The sequence below is a fragment of the Capsicum annuum genome, chromosome 9 (genome assembly GCF_002878395.1).
Source record: "Capsicum annuum cultivar UCD-10X-F1 chromosome 9, UCD10Xv1.1, whole genome shotgun sequence".
In the NCBI taxonomy this organism is placed as follows: domain Eukaryota; kingdom Viridiplantae; phylum Streptophyta; class Magnoliopsida; order Solanales; family Solanaceae; genus Capsicum; species Capsicum annuum.
This window is the reverse complement of record NC_061119.1, coordinates 205,578,106-205,595,275: the sequence shown is the minus strand read 5'-3', so window position 1 is coordinate 205,595,275 and position 17,170 is coordinate 205,578,106.

The following is a 17,170-nucleotide window of genomic DNA, read 5'->3' as shown; positions in this document are numbered from 1 at the left end:
ATTTTAAATATTATACCTTTAATTCTTTGGAATATTAATCTCTCTTCAATAAATATTTTCTCAATTTATATGTCTTATCCACTAATGACACATTTAGTGCCCATTTGTCCATACGAAGTTTTAAGTTTTTTCTACTTTTTTTCAGAATTTTTTTGCACTTTATTCCAAGTTTGGTATTTGACCCTGAGAATTTCAAATACAATTTAAAGTTGTATTTAAAAAAATGAAAATAAATTTCAAATTTTTTGGCTTCTACTACTCTCACAAAAAATTAAAACAACTTCAATTTTATATTCCTTCAAATATAACTCGAACTCCAAAAAGTTATGATTTTCATGATCAAACGCCTAGTTAGAATATGAAATAACTAATTATAGTCATAGTAATAATGGAAGTGAGTTAATCTAAACAATAAAATAATAAAGTATGTACATGTACTCTCCAGGGGCGCAATAAAATTGATGGCCTAAAGTCAAACCATAATGAGATGCCTTAATATTAATATTTGTGTGTGTAATATATATATATATATATATATATATATATATATATTTGAAGTCCAAGTTTGAACTTTTGGGATGTGAAGTTAATAAAAATTTTGTTGTATGCAATTTGCTCAAATAGAGTAATTCTTTTCCAATATATGTACTGACTCATTTAACCTCTCTTGATACATTATTGACCAATTCTAAGTGTGAAAACTGTTTTTCCAAATATGCAATTGCTATAGGATTTGTTCACATTATTATTCAGATATATAATTTCTTTTGGAATGGAGCCAGAAAGTTTTCTGTTGCGAAAATTCAAAGTTTGCAGGTTTGTTAAAGTCACAATACATAAATATGTCCTTTAACTTGACTCCGGATCACATCTATGATCTTCAACTTTGGATGTGCATAACTTGGCGCTTAAGCTTGTATAAAGTTGAACAACTAGACATATATGTCCTATATGGCTTCCTACGTGATCAATTCTTGTCCTACATGCCGTCCTATGTGTATTATGTCACATAGGACGTATGTGTCCATTTATTCAACTTTATACAAATTTAAGTGACTATTTGTGCACACCCAAAGTTAAGGTCATAGATGTGATTTACTGTCAAGCTAAAGGATATATTTATGTATTATATGCCATTTTTAAATTGCCAAATGAAGTGGGAATTACAACAACAACAATACATCTAGTGTATTCCCACATAAAGTGGGGTCTTGGGAGAATAAAGTGTACATAGTCTATACCACTGAAGTAGAGAGGTTGTTTTCGATAGACCCCAGGCTCAGGACATATAACATAATAACAAACAAAAAATTACAAAAGCACACAACAAGATGGGATAACACACTGCTATATAATAAAACAAATAAGATATCCACAAGGTACTACTATAAACTATTTATTCAAAATTATAGATATCACTGAAACACCTGTTGGGGTTCGAAATCGAGAGGGCGTCATGCGGAAGCTATTAGTTGCAAACTATCGTAGTGATAATTCAGACGGCAAAGAAAAACATATTAAAAACATATTATTGATGTAATTTGGTCAAGTGACCTACATATTGAAAACTAATACCAAAAAATATTAAAATCTATTAGGAGAAAATCTCCTCCTAAACGAGACTCTTTAAACGACTACATTGTGGATGCTACTATGTTATGGTATGAGAAGGGGGGTCTTCTATTTATAGATGTCCAAAACTTTTCCCTCAAGAAAGAGGTTAGCCAAATATAGAAAAGAATTATATTTTTTTTCTTTCAGGAAAAGTAAAAGTAATTATGGTAACTTTTATTTTCCTTCTAAGAAAAAATAAAACTTAAATATAGTAAGAAATCAGGGCAAAAACTCTAACAACACCATCAAAAAGAAACTTCAGACCAGATACAAACAAAACACTCTTCCCTACTATAAAGGTTGAACTCCTAGCCACTAACCCTCTACCTTTATCCGAGTCCTCCACACCTTCCTATCAAGGGCCATGTACTTCGTAAGTTGTAACTACTTCATATCATGCCTAATCACCTCCCTCTAACTTTTTCGGCCTACCTCTACCCCGCCTAAAATCATTCATAGTCATCTTTGCATACCTCAATTCCGTACAGAAGCATCCGTGCACCTCCTCGTCACATGCCCGAACCATCACAACCTCACTTTCCGCATCTTGTCCTCTACCGAAGTCACTCTCACTTTCTCCCGAATAATCTCATTTCTAATCTTATCTTTCCTGGTAAGCCCACACGTCCATCGCAACATCCTCATCTCTGTCACCTTCAACTTTTGAACGTGGGAGTTCTTAAGTGGCCAATACTCCGCTCTATACAACATAGTTGGTCGGACTGTCACTCTATAGAACTTACCTTTAAGCTTAGGAGGCATCTTCTTATCACACAAGACTCCCGAAGCGAGCCTCCATTTCAACCACCCTGCAACAATACGGTGTGTGACATCCTCGACAATTTCACCATTCCCCTGAATCATCCTCCAAATGAAGAGGGAATTGAACGAGTAGAATAATTTTTGTATAATTTTGAACAAGTACTTCGTCCTCTGTTTTTTTTTTTTATTTGTCACATTTCATTTTTTGAGAATCAAATTTGTAGAAATTTTGATCAACATTGTAAGACGAATTTTTTTCATCATATTAACATGAGAAAAATTGTAATTTATAGTATTTTTCATAATATTTTCAAACATCTAAATTGGAAATTTAAAATATTGAATCGTTCTAATTTAATCTAGCTCCAAAAATTAGTAAAATTAACTTTGATGAAATGGAACTTGACAAATAAAAAGGAATGGAAGGAGTTCATTCTAGGAAGCATAAGATTGTTTGTCTGGAAGCTTAAATGCTCATGTAACCAGATAATGCATTGTCGGTAACATAGAACAATTTTGAACTAATCAAGTTACCTAGTTCCAACCACCAAAGGTTGTGGTGGAGTGGTTCATCCATCCGTACCATAGGTCTCAAGTTCGACCCCTGGCTATGAAATCGCCTTTGGCAGGGAGTGTTTTACCCCATGTCAACTGTTTTTCTTAAGACGAACTTCAATAAGATTGACAAATTATCCTATTTACACACGAAGGGAACCGTTTAAGTGGTCGTCTAAGAGATGCAGAGAGTATCAAGCTTTGTTAGTGAGCCGATTTGTGGTGGGAGCGTGCCTGAAATCTGAGTAGTCGACAAGTTAAGGTAGACAAGGTTAGAGAGGGATGGTGTCAGAAAGTTGGTTCATGCTAAGATCAACATATTCGAGAAAAAGGACAGATGAAAATGGAAAATCATAGAGCGTACCATTAACACTAGCATTTGTAATATTCAACCTGTTTATCCTACCATCAACTCATACAACTCCATACCAGCCCCTGCATGCATCCGAGCTGCGCTCTCCAAGGCCGGAAGAGTCCTTGACACTAGCAGGACTTGGTGACCATGAATCCAATATTTTGGGAGCCATCATAATGGCCAAAGGATTATTTTGGTGTTTGATGAACTTGTGCAGAGGGTATAGTTCTATACTTATATATATATATATATATATATATATATATATATATATATATATATTAGCAAATCAGTAATTACAAGAATTGCAAGTCAATGGCATTGTGAAAAAAAACAGGTTGAATTAGTCAGTATCTCACTATCCATGGAAGTCTATCAAAGAAAATTGAGTTTGGCAACTGATTACATTTCAACTGCCCAAGCTTAAAGTCGTTGCATGCCTTGACAAATTAGTCCACATGCCAGTCAAGGTCACACACTACTTGCACCAAATTTGACACTTGAGTCTAACTCAATCGCAAAAGCCAATTAATGAGCCGAAAATTACCCAAATCCATATAAGCAAATCAACAGTTTATTCCCTAACCTTGTGGAACTCAAATCCACTCTAACACTCCTTCAAAAATGCTTTTATACCGTACAGGAGTATCCTCGGACAAAATTAACTTCTCCTATTTCCAACTTCTACCACTCATAAATTGAGATGGAGAGAGTATAGTTTATGTATTATGTCAATTGAAACTTTTAACCTAATTAGTACTATGCAACCCTAGAATGGGAATGCCTCCACATAAATGTTTCTTGTTTATGAGAGTTCGCACAACTTCACAAGTTGCAACAGACTAAAAAAAGGCATAACACATAAACATGTCCTTTAACTTGATCGCAGCTCACATCTATGAACTCTAACTTTGAATATGTACAAGTAGACACTTAAACTTATATAAAGTTGAACAAATAGACACACGCATCCTATATGACATAATACATGTAAGACGTCATGTACGACACAAAATGGCCACGTAGGACGCCACATAAAACGCATGTGTCTACTTATTTAGTTTTATATAAGTTTAAGCGTCTATTTGTACATGTCACACCCCTTTTTAACTCCCAAAGATTGGATTTTAAGTTTAGAAAGGGTTTTATTATTAAGTGACAAAAGATGAAAATTTATTTCGAAAATGGATTATTTACATTTAAACTCAGAGTCGTCACTTGGCATAAACCGGTGTACCAAGTCATCTTTGGAAAATCCTTTTCAAAATGATTTGACTCTTGAAACTGATTTGCGAGCAGAGATTTCGGTTAAGCAATTCTGTTGACCGAGGGGAAGGTGTTAGGCACCCCTCGATCCCGTGGTTCGACCACGATCGCTTGGTAGAGTGAATCGGCTAATTTGGCACTACGATGTACAAACCACACAAAAATATGTAAAGCAATCAAACAAACAAACAAAACAAAATGAATCCAAAATATAATGTCCAGTCCGAGTTATACAATCCTGAAATAGAAAAATACGAAAATGTAAATCATATTCTAAACTAATCCTAAACTAAGCTCCAATGCCTCATCTGATGCCTCGGGCCTTCATCACGAACGTCCTCCAAGTACAAGATACTTTGGGGCATTCCCCGGATAAATCAGTACAAATCCCTCGAGGCATTCCCCGGCTAAATGAATACAGTCGATCCAAATGCAGTAAACAAAATCTTTCAACACATAATCCAAACATTCCACAATCCACAAGTTCTAAATTTGCCTATCTGAGCCTACTGTTTGCTTACCCAGCACGACCAATCATGGCACTATTACAATCAACGACATCAATGAATCAAAATGACAATATTTATTTTTATCAACTTTCAATTTCCGCCCCACTTTTATTCTCAAACTATCGATTTTAATTCTCAAACAAGATATCATTTCATCGCACAACACATAAACAATGAATCAACACCAAGTAATTATTCACCATCAACAAGGATCAAACAACACGTAATCGTTCAATCCATAACACTGAATATCATAAAGAGTGAAATAAAAAGAGAGGGAGAAGAGAATCAGACCTCAATTATCGATTTCAATATAGTGTTATTTAATTAAACAAGACAGAGTCCGGCCGGAAACCTCGAATTGAACTTCAACCGCGACCCACCAACTCGAATCAAAACCAAATGGAACTCCACCAATGACAGTGAATACCCGAGATCAACAGCCAAATAGATTTCAAACCCAAATATAAAGACCTCGATATTAAAACCAAGATGCGAACCCAAAACGACGACTGATGAAACTCAAAATTCAGTTTCGATCTTGAATCACCAAAATAGATGAACCCAAGCTGCAAAAATCTGATAGAAAACGAAGCACCCGCACGACTTGAACTCCGGTGAGCTAACAGTGCCCAAAACAGACGGAAGTAGGTCGGATTTTGGAGAGTTTGAATATTTTCTAAACGGGGTCGCTCGAAAACTTTAGAAAACGGACTGTTCTGGCGATATTCTCGTTTCCCTATCGGACTCATCCAGAAATCAATAGAGAACGATGAGATTCTGGCAAAATAGTCACCGAAACAATGACCAAACCCACTGAAACCCATTTCCGAGTAACCTGAAATCAACACAGTTTTCTTCTCTATTTCAGATCTCGACTTCAAATCTCTCTCTCACACGCGTGAATCTCTCAGTGTGTGTGATTTCTGAGTATTGTCTGTGGGTGTACGGTGGTGAATCGAAGAGAAGAAGGTGATTGAGTATGTGTTCCCTAAAAATGGAAGATGGTGAATATGTTGTGTTTTTGATGATTCAAGAAAATGGAAAAAATGGAGGTGGTCCGTCCATGGCAGTGTATTATTGAGAGCTGCGTGTCAAGATAATGAAGAAGAAGCAAAAAAAAAAAATCCGAAAGATCCCCCCCCCTCCCCCCGTGATGGTCCATTATAAGAGTGAAAGAATGGTGTTTGTGAGAATGAGTTTCTATTAGTGAATTGTGTGGTCCCCTTTCCCCTTTTTTTTTGTTTATTCTTTGTATTTGTATGTATATATTATCAAAAGGTGGAAAAAGAAATGTGAGGGAGGGGTCATGTGGGGTAGGAGTAGGGGTATGGGGTGGTGAGGTAGGTTGTTAGGGGTAGGTGATTAGGACAAAGTTTGTTAGGATAAATTAAAATAAGATAAAAATTGTTAGGGGTTGTTATTTTTGTCATTTTATGGAGGGATAATTACATGGTTGAGGGTACACGATAGGATAAGGTAAAAAGGTGAAAACTAATTTTTCGGAGGGACAAAATTACGTATCTACATCATGCCCCCTTTGAATGTAAACACACAGTGTTTTCAGACAATGAAGTAGACAACGAGACAGAATTTTGGCCAGACTTTTATTCAAAAGCACGGAGTAAGAGGAATGAGGGAAACCAGGTCTTAACTTAGGACATCTTACCTACCCAAGTTATGAAAGAAACCCGTCATAGGTACTTTCAAAGAAAGGTGAAAGGCTATACCGAGTTGGAGAGTTGAGTGATGTTCCATCGAGGTTCTGGTCCACGGCTCTGTCATTACATCAAAATAAAAATTACAAGTTAAAGCATAAATGAAATTACAAAAATCCTATCTATACAGCTTCTGTTGGACTCCTGACTTAAGTTTCATCACCCTATTCTTCAGGCAGGCTCCTGACTTGTAATTTCATCACTTGTTGGCTGATTTTCAATTGCTTCACCTTGTTGCTTAACTTTCCATTTATTTGCCCTGTGGTTCGGGCGGACTTCTGACTTGCCATTTCCTCCCCCTATTCTTCAGGCGGGCTCCTGACTTGTAATTTTCTCCCCCTATTATTCAGGCGGGCTCCTGACTTGCAATTTCATCAACTTGTTGTTTGGCTTTCAATTGTTTCACCTCATTGCTTAACTTTCAATTTCTTTACCCTATTCTTCAGGCGGGCTCCTGACTTGCTATTGTTCAATCTATTAACTTTCAACTTTTCACCTTGTTGCTTGACTTTCAACTTCTTCACTTTGTTGCTTGACTTTTCATTTCTTCACCCTGTTCTCCAAGAGGGCTCCTGAAATCACATCAAAACTAAAAAGAAAATTATCTCAAACAAAGATTATTATAAAGAGGTTTCAGTTGCCAGAAAAGTGAAGTTCCAAACACAAGAATTAAATTTTGTCCCAATTTATCATCAAAGGACTTTTGTGAAAGTCACATCATTATAAGAATCAAAGGAAATGACTCAACTAAAAGGTACATCTTATAGGAATCAAAGGAAATGACTCGACTAAAAGGTACGTCTTATAGGAATCACAGGAAATGACTTGACTAAAAGATACGTCTTCTAGGGGTCAAGAGGAATGACTCGACTAAAAGGTAAGTCTTTTAGGGGTCAAGGGGAATGAATCGACTAAAAGGTACGTCTTCTAGGGGTCAAAGGAATGACTCGACTAAAAGGTACGTCTTATAGGAATCAAAGGAGCGACTCGACTAAAAGGTACGTCTTCTAGGGGTCAAGGGGGAATGACTTGACTAAAAGGTATGCCTTATAGGAATCAGGGGAATGATTCGACTAAAAGGTACGTCTTCTAAAAGTCAAATGGAATGACTCGACTAGAAGGTACGTCTTCTTGGAGTGAAGGTTCAATTTAAGAAGTGTATCACCTAGCAAATAAAAACTTAAATCTTTGGACAAGAAAGTGTGTCTCCAAGGGATATAAGATGATGATTTTTTACTATGATTTGATTATCAAACCTGTGCAGCAATATTGCTTCCTGCATTTGTAAAAGTGAGGCATTGCAGCCCTTGATATTTATGCTTTGAAGTCCCTGCTTTGAAGGTAATATGTTTCCTGTTTCATCAAAGAAAACTTGTGAGTATAAAACGTGGTGGCTGGTTTGCAGCTTTAGCGTCCGCGATGATCGCTCTTGCGCTGGTCACATTTGATCTTGATTCCAACCCTTAGCATATGTCATTGACTTGTTGCTTCATTGACTCAAACTCAAATAATTAAGAGTGACTCTAAAACAAACACAGTATCTTTGCTTTGCTATGTTTCTCAGACAATCCCTTTAAACCTTGGTATTTCCCCGAATTTCCCCAAATTTTCTGTTGACAACAACCTTTTGCACCCCTTGTTCTGACTTGCAATTTTATTTCTTTCATGTGTTGGCTGTTTGTCTTGCTTTGTACAATTAAAGAAGCTGGTAGCCAGTTTTGAAATCTTTTCTCACTTGTTTTGACAGGGACTAGACTCAAAGACAAAGAAAAATAATGATAATGATTTTTATATGGATAACTGACTCAAGAAAATAAAAATAAAAAAGAAAGAAAAGACAATGAATGTACGCATTTAAAACAAAGAAGTAAAAATTTATCTAAAAATAACAGTCAACTCTAATGATTATGCCATGCATTTTGGATTAAGTTGACTGATCTTTTCATCCAAACTTTCTACCAATTTTTCTTGAGTTAACTGGGCTTGAAACTGAGTTGTTTCCTTAGGTCAATTGTCTTTAAGACCTCATTTGGCTAGTGACACCTTGAAGGGTTTTCGCCAACAAGCCTCTCTCATTTTTTTTAGCTCACCATTGCCTTACGGTGTTTGTGAGGGTTTTTCACCAATGAGACTCTCTTATTTTTATTTCTCTCAACTCGCAGTCGTCTTACATTGCCCGTGAGGATTTTCACTGATAAGACTCTCATTTTTATCTCTCTCAACTTACCATCGTCTTATGGTGCCCGTGAGGGTTTTCACTGATAAGACTCTCATTTTTATCTCTCTCAACTTACCATCGTCTTATGGTTCCCGTGAGGGTTTTCACTAATAAGACTCTCATTTTTATTTCTCTCTTAATTCCTTATACTGAGGAAGACAAGTAGTTCCCAAATGCATCATCATATCCCTTGCATGGTTAGCCTTAACATCCTCAAAGATTGATCTGAAGGTCTTTCTTTGGTTGTAACTTGACTTTTGGAAAGGATTAGTAAGAAAGGATGACATGAGGCCCAAACGACACTTGAAGTGGGGTGGGATTTACAACTTTTGGAATCAACTCAAACAATGAGGATCAACTCATACCCCAGTTTCTTTTGACTGGGCAATACTAAATTTTATTTGGTTGGACCGAGCCCTGAGTAGGGCAGCCTATGTATCTCACCCCCAAAAGAGGAGAATCAGGTCATGCGTAGTTCTGGCCACTTGTTCCTTTTTTGCTTGATTCTGACTTGTTCTTTTTTTCTTTTGACTTTTTTTTTTCTTTGTGATATTTCTAACTCTAATTTCCTTGACACTCTTTTCTTCCTTCTTAGACACATTTTCTTTTAAGCTTTCTGACTCTATTCTCTTGCTCGATACTTTTCTTTTGAGCTTTGTTGGCTTTATCTTGATTCCAAAAGAGGGGTATGAAAGAAAGAAATAATACTAAGGCTCAAATGGGGTAAACAAAGGATGACACAATGTTTGGATAGCAGAATAAAATGTCTTCGTCATATCAATCCTTGAAAATATTAGTACCTAGCATGCAATGTGAAAGTGCACGATCAACATCACTTATGACATGTTTTACAACACTAACTTGCCTCGAGCATGTATGTCACCTCTTTTCTATACTTTTCAAACATACAACTCTATATTTGTTGTACATCCTTCCCATTTAATGACTCATGCTTTAGTGGAGTTGATTTTCTTTCTATTCATGCAACCACTATTGACCTAATTGAGACATGTCTTTCAATTAATGACCAAGTTATTCTTGTGATTCTCAAAGTAATTGCCTTAATTTTTGAAGAAGGCTTCAACTTGTCACCAAATGTCTCAGCACTCCACTTATTTTCTCGGATGTTTTTCCTAACTTTAGCCCTTTGATTTAATGTTTCATGGTTAAGTTGGATTTTAAGATCTAGCTGAAAATTCCGCTAGCATTTCATATCACTAGAATCAACATAAAATGTACTGTATAAAGAAAACAAACAAATGACACATATTTAAACACAAAGGGAAAGGGACAATTCATTTAGTTGAAATAAAGGATAGAATGGTTTGAACATAAAGGACAAAGGGACAAAAGAAAATAGATCCCGAACTACAACCCTGAAATAATTCAAAAAACAGAAAAGAAGACAAAACAAACTACCAGACCTCTTCCTAGTAAGGAGAGGGGTGACTTCTCAATTGCTCAGCCTGATGACTTAGCCACTGGTTTGCATATCAGCACGACCAGAACTTCCCTCACTGTCAACGTTTTGGATCATAATTGATCCATCTTGAATTATCTTTGTAATTTCTCTTTTCAAATCTCGACAATCTTCAATACTATGACCCTGAGCATTAGAATTATACGCACATCGTATATTAGGATCAAAGTTTCTTGAACGCCGATTAAGAGTGCACCCAAGAAAAGGAGTGATCATGCCTCATTATACCAATTTTTGAAATAAACTGGCATACGACCTCCAATTGGTGTGAAGCTATCTCTCGACTTTTGCCTCATTTCATCGTTTGACTTGGATCAAAAATCAGGCTTAGAATGGTTTTGGTATGTTTGTGGAGTTAGAGAATGACTCTGAGGATTTGGTGTGTTCTACTGTGGGTAAGATGGGGGTTGAATATGAGGTTGTACGTTATATACTGGATATGGGGGTGGAGGAGCAGAGTATAATGGATTTTGGGAGTGATTATGTGGAGCTTGGGAATAAACTTAGGTTTTTGCCTGAGAGTGACGACGACGGGGTCTTCTTGACTGTTCCCGCTGTCCAACTACAATAGCAGATGCATCTTCCTCATTCTTTGTCTCCCCAACACTTCCTGAACTCTTTTGAATTGCTTGAGTAGTCGCTTTCAATGTTGCAAAACTCACAATGCGACCCATCTTAATTCCCTCTTCCATCATCTCCCCCATTTTAAGGACCTCAATAAATGACTTGCCCAATGCAGGTAACAAGTGTTGATAATATGTTTCATCCTGCGTTTAAATAAATACCTCCACTATTTTGCTTTCTTTCATTGGCGGTTTCACTCTAGCAGCTTGTTCGCGCCATCTGATCGCATACTCCCTGAGGCTCTCAGTATTCTTCTTCTTTATACTAGTTAGGAATTTTTCATCAGGGATCAACTCCACATTGTATTGAAATTATTGCACAAATTCATTAGCTAGGTCATTCCAACTAATCCACTTGTCGATGTCTTGGTCAACAAACCATTCCGAAGCTAGGCATGAAAGACTCTCCCCGAAATAAGCCATGAGTAGTTCTTCCTTCCCTCCAACGCCTCTTAATTGGTCATAATAAGGCCTCAAATGTGCCACTGGGTCCCCATGTCTATCATATTTCTCAAACTTTGGCATTTTAAAGCCAGGAGGAAGGTTATGTAACACCCCGTACTTAATTACGTGCATTAGCCATTGTTATATGTGTTGGAGTATATGTATTGATCCTAAGTTAGGTATATATGAGTTTAAGTATGAGTATTGATTATTTTGAGATGGTTTCAAGTGTATAGTTTGATTATATGTGTATAGGAATCGACTTTATTTATACCGGAATTTGCCCGTCGATGGTTCCATACGAAGTTTATTGAATAAGCTTTCCAACGATATAAAGATTTCCAAAAACGGATAAGTTTCGGATATAAGCGAGCACGTTCAAAACTTTAAAACGGTGGCCGGGATGTGAACAGTAAATGTGCAGGAAAACTACTGAGGCGTGCCAGTTTTTTGGGTCAACTTTGAACGATCATAACTCCCTCAATATAATGAACTGGGAGAGCTACCATATATCAAAATAAAGATCTTTGAGTCTTCTTTCCAATGCAATTGGTTTCATCCAAATCCAACATCTAAGTAAGGAGTCATACTCGTTTTACTTCAGCCTCTCAAAATAGATTTTTAGGGTCAACTTCAAACGATCATAACTCCTTGTACAGGACGAACTGGGTGGCCTACTTTATATGAAATGAAATTCCTTTGAATTATCTTTCCAACGATACCAATTTAACCCAAATCCGATATCGGAGCAAAGAGTTATGGCCGATTTACTTTAGCCTATCAAAACAGTCCACCATGGACAGATTCGGATTTACTTAAATTTTTAAGGGCAATATGGTCATTTTCCATCACCTCATGGACGAAAATTAGTCCTTATATACATATAATTAGTCTCATATCCATCAATTATCATCAAATTACTGAAAATAAGAAACCCTAGCCTAATTTCAACTCCAAATATCTTGTGATTCAACCGTAGAAAATCCAAATTGATTCCGTAGTTGTGTTCACCGTCTCAAGGGCTTCGAGAAGCACCCCTTATTTGTGCCAACAGGACTTCGAAATCAAAAGGGCCATTTTTTTGGTAAGGATGTAAATTATGTTGGTGTTATTTATATGGATATGTATATATATATATATGCATGTGAGCATAAGAAGTATGTTATTTGATTGTTGTTGAAAGATGATTGGAAATGATGTTGGATTATTCTTGTGCATGGTTGGATTATGTTAAATTGTGAAGGAATTTGGGGTGATGATGTGGTATTGATGATGTGGTATTGAAATGATGATTATATATATATACACACATAAACCTATTGTTCAAGTTGGTTTTTGGAATGTTTTGCAAATATTGGTAGTATGGAATTATGGAAGAAAATTGTAGTGTTGGGTTGCTAATACTAAATGCCAAACATTTCATTGTAGATAAGTAATTTGTAAAGGCGGGAAGTTGTGTTGAATTGGTATCTGAATCTACAACGAGGTATGTAAAGCATACTCTAACAATGTTCTTTGGCATGAAAACACCAATGTTCCATCAAGTAAGATTCCGAGGTTGTCCAAAAACATGTATTGTTCTACGTTGCCAACGAAGTTGTTTCCATTCTATAAAGTGTCAAAATGTTTCATTGATATACCAAAAGGCTCCTATTTCATTGTTGTGATATTGATGATTCTGAAACACATTGTTGATGTACCAATGAGTCTTTATTACATCGTTATTGTATAGAAGGTCTATTACTTGGTTTCTATTGATGTATCATTGTTTCAAAGTATCAAAAATGTGGTGGCGATCGAAATAACAATCTCAAAGATTAATTGAACTAAGTGATGGAAGTTCTCTCTTATCGGGTGGTATCCCAGGGGCATAAGCCTAGCATGGGTCGATCCCTATTTCATGTGTTTATGGGTGGTATCCCAGGGGCATAAGCCTAGCATGGGTCGATCCCAGTTGATATGTACTGGAGGCATCCTAATGGTCACAGTACAGTAATGATTACAAAGACGATAAGAACGAAGGTAAAGTGATTGAATAAATACAATGTACAGGTTGTCACAAGTTCTAGTAAGTGTGGTCCACTCCTATTACGACTTATTCACTTGTTTCTGGTTTCTATTAAGCTCCTATATCATATGTGATTATTTACAGTTTTACATACTCAGTACATATTTCGTACTGACGTCCCTCACGAGGGATCTGCATTTCATGCTGCAGGCACAGGTACCTCAGCTCATACACCGCACAAGTAGGAGTCAGGTCATACAGCTATTGTTGGTGAGCTCCAGTTTGCTTCGGAGCTTTCTGAGTCGGTTCCTTATGTTTTGTTATTGTACATGAGTCATGTGTGGGCCGGGGGTTTATCCCGACCCTAGTTATGTCATGTATATCCTAGAGGCTTTGTAGACATAAGGAAGGATAAAGTCATGGAAGTTTATATAGTAACGTTATATTTGTATATGTGATGGCCCCGACGGCCAAGTATTATATATATATATTTGTGCGTGTTGTGCTGATACAGGTAATTAGACCTTTCTATATGCAACGAAGTGCTGTCCAATTTTTTTGGTGACATGTAAGTGAAAGTACAGGTATTTGAACGGGTTCTCCCGGGCCTTCTCGGCTTCGGGTGCCAGTCCGGCCCGATAGGATTTTGGGGCGTGACAGGTTAACACCTGGAAACATGCATAAGTCCTTATATGAGACACTTTTGTAACCCCCAAGTCCTTGCAAGCTCTTCATAGCCAGTTCCAAACTTCTCAATTTTCTGGTCATTTCCTCTTGTTCTTCTGTCATAACAGGTTTCTCAGTGTTAGGAGGAATTCAGGTGGGTGAGTGTCACCATAAAGACCAGTCAACTTGAATGTAAGCTCGAAAGTGTAACGCTGATCACCAGTAATATTCAATACAGGCTCTCTTGTAGAATAGGGAAGCACAACTTATGGATGAACATCAAAAGTAGGAGTTTCAAGTGGGGGTGGCGCCGCAAAAGCTTGAACAGCAGGTGGAGCCGAGTATGTGGAAGTCTTGGATTGGGGAATGAGAAAATGAACATTGGAAGTGGTTGGATATTGTTGCCCCGGAGTCGTTCTTGATGCATATTGTGGCATATCAACAAAAATGAGAAATTGTACATGTGACACGGGAGGCAAGCTAGAAAGATATTCCAGATTATCAGTGGGAACTGGAGGAGGTGGCAACTCATTAGCCCAAGCTCGATGCATTTTTATCATTTGCTGCCTTAATTTCCGAATATCTTTATTATCTCTTAAATTCTTATTTCTTGAACTCCCTATCTGATTAGTGACAACAAACTCGATATCCTTGTTGGCCATAACTTTCTCTGTGACTTGGTGAAATATGGAGGACCAGCCAAAATGCCACAAACCAACCGCCTTAAACTAACTGAACAAGAGATAGCAAATGCGTTAGAATTCAACATTTTTTTTCAAAACCTTTTTTTTTTCTTTTTGAAAATGTCACCGAACCCAAGAGGGGCACCTACGTATCTCACTCCCAAGAGAGGAGAATCAGGTGTGCGTAGTTCGTGAAGTCTTGCCAAAATGGCCAATTAATTTTTTTTCTTTCTTTATTCTTTTTCTTGAAACTTTAAAAAGAAAATAAAATAACAAATTGTCAAAAGAATTGACGAAATTTTTTTTGCATTTTTCAAGTTTAAACTCCCTATACAAAATGAAACCTATGATTACCAAAGAAAAATCTTTTTGGGTTTTCGATTTTGAATTTCATATGAAAAATGAAACTTGAACCTATTAAAGGAAAAAAATCTTTTTTGTAGTTTTCTTTTAAAGATGTATATGAAACACCTACTCTAATAAAGAGTAAAGAAAATCTCTTTTTTTTGAAATTTTTCAAATAAGATCCCTGAACCAACAATAGGCTGCCTACGTATCTCACTCCCGAGAGAGGAGAATCAGGGGTGCGTAGTTCGTCCAGATTGGACAATTAAGGATAAAAACGAACTAAGACTGAATTGAGAGACACGACTAAAGACAAAAGAATAAAATCTTTTTGGGTTTTTAATTAGAAACTAACACCAACAACTATGAAAGAAAAAATCGTTTAGATATTTTAGTTATATAGAAATGTACAAAGATCCTATTGAAAGGAAATTTTTTTTTGTTTTCGAATTGTGAATACTTACTAAAGAAATAAAAGGAAAATCTTTTTAATGTTTTTGATTTATTGGGTAATGAGTGCAAAAAGTAAAAAAAAATATTTATTTTTTGAATTTTTGAATTGTGAAAAACAAAAGTCATAAAGAACCCTAAAAACTACCAAATCTCTTCTTTTTTTTCACTCTTTTTTTTCTTCCTTTTTTCAACAATTTCCTTTCTACACACGTTGCTTCTAACTCATGTTTTTGCTCAAATCAGTCTGTCAAATAACCTCGTTACCCTCAAAGATGCAACATTTAGCATGTAGGGATGCTTTAGAGGTGAGTTTCCTACAAAGGACCAAGTGGGCCCCGCTAGGTCTTCAATATGATGCACATAAGCATGACCTAAATGCTGACCTACGTTGGGATTCACTAATAAGGCTGTTCGGAGGAGCGTATGGTCGATAGTGGCTGCTTTGCTTTCCACCTACTCCATAACACCAACGGCTCCTCCCCTAAAATAAGGGTGACTCAACTAGAGGTCGTGTACAACACGTGTACTACGGACTTGTTGCAGAAAGAATGACTCGAGTTATGCACGTGATGCCAGATATAAAGCGGTAACACATAAGATAAAAACTATAAACAAAGAGCACGTAGGCACTCAACAGTGATAATACAATAACACAAAACAACACAAACAAAATGTCTATACACCTATAGTGTCAAACTAAGCCGGTACAACTCCAAATAAGCTCGAATTCTGAAAAGTCCCCAGCAGAGCCGCCAGAGCTGTCACACCCCTTTTTAACTCCCGAAGATTGGATTTTAAGTTTTGAAAGGGTTTTATTATTAAGTGACAGAAGATGAAAATTTGTTTCGAAAATGGATTATTTACATTTGAACTCAAAGTCGCCACTTGGCATAAACCGGTGTGCCAAGTCACCTTTGAAAAATCCTTTTCAAAATGATTTGACTCTTGAAACTGGTTTGCGAACAGAGATTCCGGTTAAGCAATTCTGTTGGCCGAGGGGAAGGTGTTAGGCACCCCTCGATCCCATGGTTTGACCACGATCGCTTGGAGAAGAGAATCGGACCTCAATTATCGATTTCAATGTACTGTTATTCAATTAAACGAGACAGAGTCTGGTTGGGAACCTCGAATTGAACTTCAACCGCAACCCACCAACTCGAATCCAAACCGAATGAAACTCCACCAATGACAGTGAATACCCGGGATCAACAGCCAGAAAGATTTCAAACCCAAAAATAAAGACCTCGATATGAAAACCAAGATCTGAACCCAAAACGACGACTGATGAAACTCAAAATTCGGTTTCGATCTTGAATCACCAAAATAGACGAACCCAAGCTGCAAAAATCTGATAGAAAACTAAGCACCCGCACGACTTGAACTCCGGTGAGCTAACAGCACCCAAAACAGACGGAAGTAGGTCGGATTCCAGAGAGTTTGAATATTTTCTAAACGGGATCGCTCGAAAACT